Below are 12,609 nucleotides of genomic sequence, written 5' to 3' on the forward strand. Positions count from 1 at the left end.
ATGCGCTGAAGAACATAACCGGTTGGAGAAGGAAATATGTTAAGTAAAGAACTGCAGTATACAGAACATTTTATGACTTTGAACAGCATGTAAAAGATCAATAAAATGTAAGCCAACATTAAGTAAACACTTTCTTTAGGCAGATTATTTAATGTGAAGCAGCTGCTAACATGAGTGCTGATGTGTCTTGTTTGAGGGTAAAGGTAATTTAAAGCAAATCAATGAAGACTGTGAAATAATTCAGTGTTGACTTAAAAGATTACACAGCCCTGCCCATTACCAAATGGCCCAAAGGTAGATTATATTGTGACTGTTTCAGATAGATTAAAATAAGCAAGCATTTAATAAACCATCAAATAAGTATTTGAATACCTTCTAAACATGCGTCAAGGCTCTTTGGCTAGATAGAAGAAAGTGAAAATCCACATACAATATGGTAAGTTATGAATTTCCTGATCCCAACTGACTGTACCATGATGCTGGATAGTAAACTGTAAGTTAGCCCCCATGTCATGCATTTATATCTTCAGCCATGAGTGTGAGTAAACAGTACTTGGACAACGTTGAATGGACTAATATATGAAACCAAAGTAGTCACTTTTTCACAGAAAACAGTGTTAACCCTTGCATAAGGTCATATTTGTATTATATGTTGTAACACATTGATTATTGTTGCTGCCTCTTGTTATCCCACCCAGGACACCCTTGAATAAATAGACATTATCTTAAAAAACAATATATCTAATATCCTCGTTAAATGGTTTTAAAAAATACTGTTGAAAATTTATTACACTGTTACAGAGCTATATAGTTCCAGTTAAATTATGTATTGAGTTATTGATCCTCTGCTTTAATATATGCAGTTTAATTGGATCTGCAGTAGTCTCATTTACATAGTAATGAATAAACATAAATCACATGTGAAACATGGTATCTGTCACAGAATTTATGAGCAATAAGACGATTTTCAGTACTGATAATAGTGACCCTTGCTATTAGACACTTGAAGACAACCCTCTCCTGCAGTTGCTCTGTTGAATTTGAATTAAACAGGTTGAGGGCAGGCAGTGCACATACATTGTGGAAAGGATTGGCTAATGGGTAAGTGCAGTAGAAAATATATTGCAGCAGAGGATGGAGATTTTAAATGTACAGTATCAAAACCCTTGCTTCAACTAAAGTCCCAGACATCTCATGATTTTTCCAGTCTGGTTCTGTTTTGACCTCTTTGTTGAGGTGGTCAGTGTACAGTATCAATAGTCATAACTTACTTAAGCAATACATTAGTCGCTAAATCATGATTAGAGGAAATTACTGTTTGGTGGTCAAACCGGGAAGAGGTCAGCTACCAAGGTAATGTCTGATAATCATGTTTATATTGCAACGAGAAACTAGTGAACAGTGCCTTAATTGTTGTTTTAAACATTTTAAATCTGTAATTTACATGTGTGTTTTTATAAGCGAGTGTGGCAAAGTGGTTAACAGTGTGCAGGTGCAGGTGATCAATAAACAGACAGGCAACGATAATCAAGGTGCAATGGTGTTTTATTTTATATTCCAAAGTCTGATGACAAAACACAAATAATAATGATAACAGGCAATACAACGTTGTGTATTGCTCCGTTGTAACAGATGATACATACAGGTAAAACAAATTCAAACAAATCCATCACGTATCCACAGTTGTGAAAAAACACATTAAGAATGCCAACCTTAATTTCTAATCAAATGGACTTTTAAAGATATGGTTCCCATTAAGTTTTGTAATTTACAAACAACATCAATTGGCATCTTCTGGTAAATACATCTAAAGTGATCTTTATAGAGTTTATTGCACCAGATCTTCAATTTTCACACTATCACCGGTTCTTGTCCAAGATAATCACGTTGCAGTGCTGTTAAAAAAAGGTACTCTACATTATTATAAAAAACCCCAAAAACTGTATTATTCTCTATTGTTCATAGTACAACTAACAAACCTGTACAAATCTACTAGACATACATTTAAAAATGTGTCTGCCATACCAATGGGTAAATACGCTAAAATAAATCATTATCTTAGAATAACATGCCATGAAGTTTTTAAAACAAATATAATATATACCCATAATTCACAAAACATAACATGCACTTTGTGTATAACATTTACCCTGAGCATTACATATGCACATATAGCTTGAGTTACATAAAGCTGTTTCATGTTTGTTTTAGTTGATTTTTGCTGATTAAGCAGCGATATTTGGCAGGTATATTCTAATTTTGATTGTTGGAATTAGTCAGCAATTATTTTCTCAAAATATTAGTAACGGTAAGCACTTTTATATTGCTGTGAAATAAACTAGCTGTGGAATATCATTAAAGTATACCATGATCCTAACACACAGTCTGTATATATATATCCATTACAAATCATCTAAAAATAGGTAAAAGGATGTGTGTTATATTCTGACAATTACAGTACCAGTAGTTTATTTTGTCAAATATTTGTTTTTGTTAATCTACTTTATGCAAGGTGCTGTAAGGATATGTGTTATTTTTTGAGTGGAGATGCAAACATGCAATCTGCTAGCTATTATAATACTTTAATGAGAACCAAACATTGGATTGATTGGTTTTGTCCCCTATGGATATAAACATATAGTGTTGTTTAATATTGGTCTATCAGATATTACAGTTGTTTAGGTTCTTAAGGCAATGGTTCAACATGATCTCTGTGGGCTACAACTGAACAAAATGATGACCGATTTTAAAATGATTAAAACACATCTGTATGAGCCTGCCATTGTATTTGTAAGTTACAGTATGTGGTCCTGGGTCACTTTAGGTGGTACAAAAAACTGTGCAAAATTAAGATGACCCATTGGCAACCCTTAAAACCATGCATCGTCTTTGGGGCTCCCGAGTGGCGCATCCAGTAATTCTTGATTACTGTATAATAATTAGGTAAGGGGTGTAATAAAGTCATTCAAGGGCACTATATACACTTGAGGATGGAAAGAGCTTTATGCCCTGTGATTTCACTGTGTAATCACTAGAGGTCTCGGCCTGACTACAAGGGAGTCAGGAAGAAACTACATTGCCCAGAAGGCCACAGGATTTGGCTTGATGGCCCATTTAATTGATTTATTGTTGGCAGGTGGACTTAAATCAAGTAATTACAAGCCCTTTAAAAAGGGACAGGTGCAACCCATCTCTGAGAGGTGTATGGAAGGAGGGTACGTGGGTACGTGGGTACGTGGGTGGGTGTGTGTGGAGTTGGAGAGAGAAGCTATAGAGAGCAAATGCGTTCTTGAAGAACTTAAGTTTAACATTTGTTTTGTTACAGGTAAACGGCTAGCCACCCCGTGGTTAGACAGGGCCGCCTGACAACAGTTATGTTAGTGCTCCTTGCCAGAGTTAGGCTTTTGTTTTGTTATAACACATTTACAAAAACTAAAGAACACCAAGAGTGTTGTTGAACTGCAATTCAAGTCTCCTAACTGTGTTTTACTACAAGACCTACTATAACTCGGGGTCACGTCATCACAGGGGGTACTGATCAAACCACTGAAATATAAACAGGTGGATCTAAGATGAATAAGCACAAATTAACCTGTTCAATCACATAAACATGACTCTACTGAGAAGACATCTTTCAGAGTATCAAAGATAGAGGAGCTGTTTTTCATTGCAGTACTTCCGTTTTCATGCAAACATATAACCTTGACCTTTTGGGCGTCACGCAGAAGGCTACCTTTAACAGCACAAACATGCTGTCTTATCTCTACTCCCAACAGACATACAGTATACAAGAGCTTACATACAGTACCTTACCTGAGTGACTTTTGATTTTTTCATTATAGATTCCAGCAGCTGTAAAAAGACTGAATACCAACAGGGAAAATAGAACAGTCAAAACTTCTAAATCAGTGAAAGGAGAAGCCATGGGTAATGGAATCTGTAAAACAACAACAAAATAAACAGTTCGACAGGTGTTGATTTTCAGACTGGAATTTTGTGAATCACAGCATAATGGATTAATTTAAGGCAGAAGGTTCATTACAAGAGGCTCTAAGGTGCCCTGCTTAAAATTGTGCTCTTTTTGTTTTAAATACAGATGCACACCACTGAGTATCAACTTAACTCTGTTTAGAGGGCATTGCAGTGGTATGTCCTTGTGAAAACACTTTAAAAGGGAAGTTATTCTGGTTAAAACTCTATTAAGATATCTTCACTGTGTTAAACAAAATATTGTTCTGGTCTGCAGGAAGATGCAACAGATTGGAATAGAGTGAGAGAGACAAGCGCTTAAATAAGCAAAACCCCAAAGACAGCATGACTAGTATGGAGGATACAAAAGACAACCAATAAACAGGCCGAGGCAAATGTTGCACACTGTGATTACCTCAATTATAATTACCTGACCAGTGTCTGAAATTTGTTATTTTTATTTACATTTAAGTTTGTGCTAGATATGGCAGAATCCCTGTATAATGGGTTAGAATCCCTATATAATGAGACAGGTGTGGAAGGTGGCCAGGTATGCATTGATTTACCCAGGCCACCTGCTATAAAAGAGCTGAGAAGCCAGTTCCTTTGTTCTTTTTGTTTCAACAACCAGGAGACGAATGTTTGACGAACCCTCACGGCTGCTGTGTGAACTAGGGTGAGAAACGTGTTAGCACCGTCTGTAGACCAGGATAACCCAAACTATAAAAAGGGATTAGTTTAGGGGATTCTAATCCCACTCAAAGTTTATTTGATTTAAGAAGAAGGTTCCTGGAGTGGAACCTCCCTTTTAGTGGGAGCAGTGCTTGGCCACGGTTTAGGTCATCTTTTGTTTTGTTAGTTATGTTTGTAAAGTATTTTATTTTGAATGTTTGAAATATTGTTAATACTTACAAATAAAACCTGTGCGACTGTGTGACGTGTTGACCATAACCTCCAGTCTCTCTCCTATCTGTCAGCGGATACTCACGCCTCTATTACATGCAGTGTCCAACCTCTGGCATGTCCAGAATACTAATGTACTGAGGCAGGTGTTATCTCCTCAGTTTGTAGCAGCTAAGCAAGTAGGGTGATTTGGTTATATTGGTCAATACGGCCACTTGTTCTCTGATTTTGTTGCTTAGTGATATTGTTCAGATGGGTGGATTCCAGACATGTACGGGATATGATGAAAATCAACATGTGGTGACGGACAGTCGAGCCATACAGTCCATAAAAAAAAAAAATTGGACAGAAATAACAGTACTTTAAAATAAATTTTACAACACCAAACCATTTTCTTGCGGAACACTTATTGTGTGGATACCTAGAAAATCTGTGATTTGTTGAAATACAGGAAGTCTGTAAGATGATAACCATAAATGTTCCTGTATGCTGTGGTTTTAGTTTTGGTAAAGCAGATACTTTTATCTTTTTTTTTTTATTTATTATTTTTTGTTTGCTTGTTTGCTTGCTTACTAATGTATGTCAGAAACAAGTATGATATCTAAATTATGAAAACGAATATTTTCCACGGGTGTGATTCTAACTTTATAAGCCATTATGGCTTCCTGTTCACACAATTTAGCTCGCCAGTTTGTGAAGCCACAAAAGCCATAAGAATTAGTTGCAATTTATTTTATTTAGGCCATTTCTGTTGTATGGTGCAACACTTTGCAGTTGTGTGTTATATACATGACAGGATATGGTTGAGACCTCCAGAACTGCTTATATTTAATCCAACCCCCACTGCACGTGCTTCACAAGTAATTGACCCAAAGCAACCCAATAACAAACCAGACATTCAGTTTATCGTGGTGGGAGAAAAAAAGGTTCATATCACATTGGGCAGATAAAAGGTAAAATGAAGGTGGTGTATGTGTTCTGAGATTTGAGTTACAAAGCAACACATTCCTGTGATTTAGAGCACTACAAAATGGGATGGGAGCTACAACTCTGGGATATATTACTTTTTAGGAGGGCACAGAAGTTATAATTTTCACTGATCACATAAGCTTTTAGCACACTGACATTTTTATAGGTCGGTATTATTTGTGTTGTGTTGGTGTACCCTGGAATGTTTAAGGGGCAATCTTAAAATGTTTTGAATTAAAATTGAAAAAAGGCACATATTTAGCACCCTTACAAAAATGTGTATTTTTCCTACAAAATGTTCAAAATAAAATAAAATCTACCACACTCTCTCCCTCTTCCTCCGCTAAGAACCTTGGAGTCACCCTGGACCCCTGCCTCTCTTATTCCCAGCACATCTCCACTCTGGCACGCACTTGCCGATTCTTCCTGAGCAACATCCGAAGAATCCGACCCTTCCTCACCAACTATGCCACCCAGCTCCTGGTCCAGGCCCTGGTACTCTCCCGCCTAGACTACTGCAACTCCCTCCTGGCTGGCCTCCCTGCGTCCGCCACCCGTCCGCTCCAGTTCATCCAGAACTCTGCTGCCTGCCTGGTGTTCTCTCTGCCTCGCTTCGCCCACGCTACTCCACTGGCTCCCGATCACCGCTCGCATCCAGTTCAAGACTCTTGTACTAGCCTACAGATGCCTTGACCAGACTGCACCCAGCTACCTCCAGACCCTCATCTCTCCCTACACCCCCACTCGACCTCTCCGCTCCGCCTGCACTAGAAGACTGGCTCTACCTCCGCTACGCTCCCCTGCCTCCCGAGCCCGCTCCTTCTCCACCCTTGGTCCGCAGTGGTGGAACGACCTTCCTACAGATGTCAGGACTGCCCAGTCCCTGACCACATTCCGGCGCCTCCTTAAGACTCACCTCTTCAAACAGCACCTGTAGAACTCCTCTGTTGTATCCTGGGACACTGTTTAACCTGTAGTATTTTGTACTTAATCATATCCTGATGTAACTATCACTATTTAATCATATCCTGATATAACTATCACTATTATCTGCTGTATTATTGAATTGTGTTTTGTCACACTTGAACAAAAATTATTGTCTTTCTTGCTCTTATTGTATTACTTGTATTGTAACACTTGAATGTATTTGTATTTGCTTGCGATTGTAAGTCGCCCTGGATAAGGGCGTCTGCTAAGAAATAAATAATAATAATAATAATAATAATAATAATAATAATAATAATAATAATAATAATAATAATAATAATAAAATAAAAATACAAATGTAACTAAAAATATCTATAAACCAATTAATCTCAACCCAAAATATGTTTTCATGAAAAGCCTACATATTGCTAAATATTTTAACGACCCTGGGTCTGCTGTAACCGCTTACAATAGTGCCAACATTAATGACACAGAAAGCAGCTTTTGGGACACTTTTACAGTTACTTGCATGTGGGTGTAGGAAATCTGAGTGCAAAAGTTACTGCACTTGTACTAGGAACAGACATGCCTGCACTGAAGCCTGTGAATGTATGAATGAAGATTGCTGCCAGTCCTTACAAAGCTCAAATTATTGTAAATTACTCTGAATCTGATCAGTAGTTGATGTAAATTCACATCACCTCAATATATTCAATAAAACTGATCTCTTTTTAAAAATTTGATTTACTTTCACACAGCTCATTTTCAAAAGAGAAAATATAATCAATTTTGAACAAAAGAGGACTGGCTTATTTATATTGCCCTTTTGTCCTATTAAATGACTGCAATTTTGGCAAAATGTATGAAGTACATAAAAGCCCTGCCACTACTGACGACCTGCCTAATTTTGACTCCTATGAGTCCCTCTGTCAGAATGACACGGGTACATTTGTATTCCTTGTAGCAGTAAAAAAAAAAAAAAAAAAAGTAATACAAAGTGTGTTACTTGCACTGTGAGAAAAACAATGTATATTGTTAGCAATATATGCCATATGGCCTTTGTCCTTTTTTGACCACTGTATTATTACATGGCTCACTTTCAAGAAGAAAAGAGAACATATAATTAATTACGAACAAAATAATATATGACTAATGAATTTCTGACAAGTAGTATTTACAGACCACTGGCTAATATTGTCCTACTCTATTAAATGAGCGGAATTTTGGAAAAATGTAGGAAGTACCTGCTTCTATAAAAAGGGTCATAGCTCAGCCCTGCCGCTGATCTGCCACCGCCACCTTTCGACCACCAGTAGTCTTTCTATCAGGCTGACATAGGTAAAATTGTATTCCTCTCGGGGTCAAAAAAACTTTAAATAAGCCTGTTTTCTTGTTTGGACCCTGGACTATTTAGGAATGTTGTGGCCCAGGGTCAACAGTTCAGTGCAGCAGGTGTTCAGAGACGTCAGAGACGGGAGAATCACAACCAATCAGGAGCTTGGCTTTCTGCGCGAGTGTCCCCAGTTGCAACATTGTTGGCAGAATCAAAGGACGAGCTGTTGCAACTTCATGGGATCGAGAGCGGGAAGCCGTGTCTGCTTGGGATTGGTGTCTGGTGCACTGGGGGCGTGGCCTGGACACATAAATAAATACCGGCCTGCTGTTGCTGTGCTGAGAGAGAGAGAGAGAGAGAGAGAGAGAGAGAGAGAGAGAGAGAGAGAGAGAGAGAGAGAGAGAGAGAGAGAGAGAGAGACAGGCTGCTGAGTGAGACACAAGCTAGAGTGAGAGAAAGACAGCAGAAGAAACCACGGAAAGAGCGTATCCGCCTGTCACATATCCGTCCTAACCGTTTATCCGCCATGATCAATCTCTTTATTTCTGAACAGAGACGATTAGTTCAGAGATTGTAGTTTCTACCAAAGTTTTTGTACACTGTGTTGTATGTGCTCCGTGCGCTCCCATTGCTGGTAGTGTCACATGAGTTGTTCAGTGTGTTGATATGTTAATAAATCCTTTTCGCCTGCGGGGAGTAACAACTTCAACCTCCATCTCGATCTCCTGCCTGTCACTCAGCAGTGAATGCACGCACCCACACAACAGGCGGCTGCTCTATCACAAGCATTAATACCCTGTATCTTTCTAAGCAAGGGGCTTAGGGGAGCTCCCTAATAAAAGCTGAATCTCACAACAATAATTGTGAATATAATAATTGTTACAGCTGTGTAAATGGTATTTAAAACAGGATTAATTTATCCGACTTTTTACATATCCGCCCCTTACTCTGGTCCCACCGCAGTCAGATACGCGATGGATAACCGTGCTTTGTCAAAGTCTGAGTAGCACTATGCTGCTCAGCTGTAATTGTACCACTGGCTGGTAAAGCAGCACACTGTTACCTGCCCAGTGTAGGGTCCCGGCTTAATAAACCGTGAATTCAATCCTATGTGAGCCTCCTTCATTTCCACGCAACCATACAATATGTTACTCGCGGTCACTCAGGGAAGATTAACCTTTAAAGGGTTAGGTTGTTCATCAACAAAACATTTTTGTTGTAACAAATTAGTTTGAAAAAAAAATGGACACAGCTAGATACTAACATTTTTTTAGAATTAGAATTTTGGTTGTAGTCTTTTTAAATGATTACATTGCAATATTGATTTAGCCTTAAGCCTTGCTCATTTTATACATTGCTTGTATGTTTTTATAGACCTACTTCCATCTTACCTATGTTTTTCTGCTACATTAATCTTGCTTACTTATCATCTTATTATATTTCTAGAAGTGCACTGTGAGAAACTAAAACCTACACTGTAAAATTAAATGTATACAAATTAAACAAATCTTATACAGCAGATTGTTAAACACAGCTTAGTGTTTAATTTCATTTGAGTATATACTTTGGACACACAAAAAAAGTGTTACTAAATTAAGCATCACAGTGTAAATTTAATAAACACTAAATACTAACATGGAGGTAAATAAAGCAATCCAGGCAGGTATTCTGGTCTCAAGCATTCAAAATTCTAAAAGGTGTTGACAATGTCGACTCAGGGAGCTTTTTTGACCTGAAAAAAGAAACAAGGACCAGGGGTTGCAAATGGAGATTAGATAAAGGGGCGTTCAGAACAGAAAATAGGAGGCACTTTTTTACACCGAGAATTGTGGGAGCCTGGAACCAACTCCCCAGTAATGTTATTGAAGGTGACACCTTGGAATCCTTCAAGAAGCTATTGATGAGATTCTTGGATCAATAAGCTACTAACGACCAAACAAGCAAGATGGGCTGAACGGCCTCCTCTCGTTTGTAACCTTTGTTATGTTCTTATGTTCTTAAATGTACGGTTTATTTTACAAGAACGAGCAGTTCAATAAAATAAATGCAGTAAACAGTAACTCAGGATAAATAAAAGGGTTTAACAAACAGACAGGTAACACACACAAAGCTAACAGTCTCTGCATGTCTGACTCGGTAATTCGAAAAATAAGTTCTCTACCACAGCTCCAAAACTCACACTCTCCACAGCCCCTGCCTCTGCCAGGCTTAAACACCTACCCCCCCCCCCCTCCTTGTGCTCGCTTGTGCTCGCTCCCCCAATCATAAGCATCCATTCCTGTCCCACCACCCATTATCTCAATGCACCCACATTTGCTCTCCTGCAAATGCATACCTGTGATTAGTTGCAGTCCCGTTGTCCACGCGAAGGGGACCCTTAACTCTATAACCTGGGCTGGCTGTCGTGTGAGAGAATGTTGGTTGAAGTGGCACCTCCCCTCCCCCCGGTTCGTCTGACTCGTCGTTACAATATGTTGCACATGATGCATGTGTAATTCTTCAACATTTGATTTTATAGTGTGTTTTTAAAAAAAAAAAAAAAAAAAAATATATATATATATATATATATATATATATATATATACACACACTGTTATTAATCTGCATAAAATGAAGCATTATATTTATTCAGTTTCTTCAGTTTTCTTATTTTGACGTGGAAGTCAAAGAATTGGGTGTTTTAAATAATTGAATTTTTTTAAACTGGTGTTTAACGATAATGGTGAATCAATGAAAATGATCCAGTAACTGGATTATTTGAACATACTGATTCACCACTGAGTTGTTTATATTCTAAATAACTTTGACAAATAGCACTGGTGATATATAGTCAAAAATGTGCCATGAATACTATGTTTTTTTTTCAAAGTGACTTTCACAGAAGAAAGCAAGCAGTCGACTGCTGTAGATTCAGTTATCTAACTAATACACACTTTTCTTACACAAGTTTCCTTATGAATCCAAATTCTTTGTTCTCTGTCAAAAATCCACAGTTTATAGTTGAAATAAAAAAATGAACAATGGGATGTTATATAAAATACACTGTTGAATATTTTGAACATGTATCGTTCTAGCAATAAATTAGTACAACATTAACCATATAAGGATTACCTTCATCAGAAGTGTTTCTGTAGTGAACATATGTTCCTTATTTTATGATTCTGTGCTCTAGATTCAGCACATCAGCCTTTGCTGAAAATAAAAAGAGGAAATGCTTGTGAATGAACAGTTGCAACCACAGCCATCATTGTGGCTATATTTTTTTATTATCAAGTAACTGTTTCTTTAGATTCCTGTTGAGTAAACCAATACAGGATATTTCATTATTTGTGATAAAAAAAAAACAAAAAAAAAACAAAAAAAAAAACAGTGACCTTTGGAGATTTCTACAATTCCCCTGAAGAGTCAATATTTATTCAGGAATAAACCCACTGAGATGCATAAACTTGTTTCTTTCCTTTAGCATAAGTCTTGCTAAAGGAAGCAGTGGACATAAATGTTTTCTCTATACACTGCAGAAGATGTTTCTGTTGAAATGTGAGCATACATTAGATTTATATTTAAAGTCCATTGTGTATTATATTTAGATTATACTACTTTAAACTTAACACTTCTGTAAATCTTTTCAAACATCTGCAGTTTTTATACACATTTTTGTTAAATGGGAAGCTTTTGATTGGCCTTTGAATTGGAAGTTATTTTAAGTAAGCCTATTTATGTAATAACACAATAACCAATAGGTGCATCACCATATAAACCTACCTTCAGTTGAACACTGAGATAAAGCTGTCCTGTAGGTGCCATTCCCTTTAGCTCTGACTGTGTGTTAAATAGTTATATGTCCGAAATAGGACACTGTGGTGTAGTATGGTGCATCCTTTGTGCATGTACTGTACTGCGGTTACAGATGCAGTCAAAACTAGAAGTCACACTGCCATTAACGTATACTGTGGTTTGTTTTGGGTGTAGTACCTTTTCTATTGATCATTAAGACAGTCTGACAGGAAGTCACTGAGTATGTGCATTGTGTTCTTTAAGCAACATACAGTTGATGAGAAGTTTCTGCATTAATTATTGCTAATAATAATAATAATAATCTTTATTTTATATAGCGCCTTTCATATATAAATATCGCAAAGCGCTTAACAAAAGTGAAAAACAGAAAAAATAAAATAAAACAAACATACACAATATATTAAAACAGTTAGAATTAAAAATACAATGACAATAAAAGTCATAAGAATTAAATATTGATGTGTTTCACTACAATAAGAGGCATCTATTTTCTAATGAAAAGATTAGCATCTAACATGTGGAGAAATATATATAATAACAACTTCAAAAAACAAAAAGACAGCAGTATTTCTTCTGGTTTCAACAGAATAAGCCACTCCTTGCAAATTAGTATATTCTGTGATAACCACAAACACTACAGAACCCTTATCATGCAGTAAATTGTTGTCTCAATGGCCCACAGCACAACACTGGGTGAACAAAAAAGCACCCAA

The 12,609-nt window shown here is 37.2% G+C and overlaps 1 long non-coding RNA gene across 1 annotated transcript; it reads right to left on the reverse strand.

Moving 5' to 3' along the window:
* Positions 1 to 1,527: 1,527 nt before the first annotated feature.
* On the reverse strand, positions 1,528 to 10,545 carry LOC117421541 (uncharacterized). The gene is made up of 4 exons (XR_004547508.3): positions 10,437 to 10,545; positions 9,737 to 9,833; positions 3,814 to 3,937; positions 1,528 to 1,895 (listed from the first exon to the last, which is right to left on the reverse strand). It is a non-coding gene; the product is annotated as an uncharacterized LOC117421541 (long non-coding RNA).
* Positions 10,546 to 12,609: the final 2,064 nt, after the last annotated feature.

Source organism: Acipenser ruthenus, chromosome 1 (assembly GCF_902713425.1).
Source record: "Acipenser ruthenus chromosome 1, fAciRut3.2 maternal haplotype, whole genome shotgun sequence".
NCBI lineage: Eukaryota > Metazoa > Chordata > Actinopteri > Acipenseriformes > Acipenseridae > Acipenser > Acipenser ruthenus.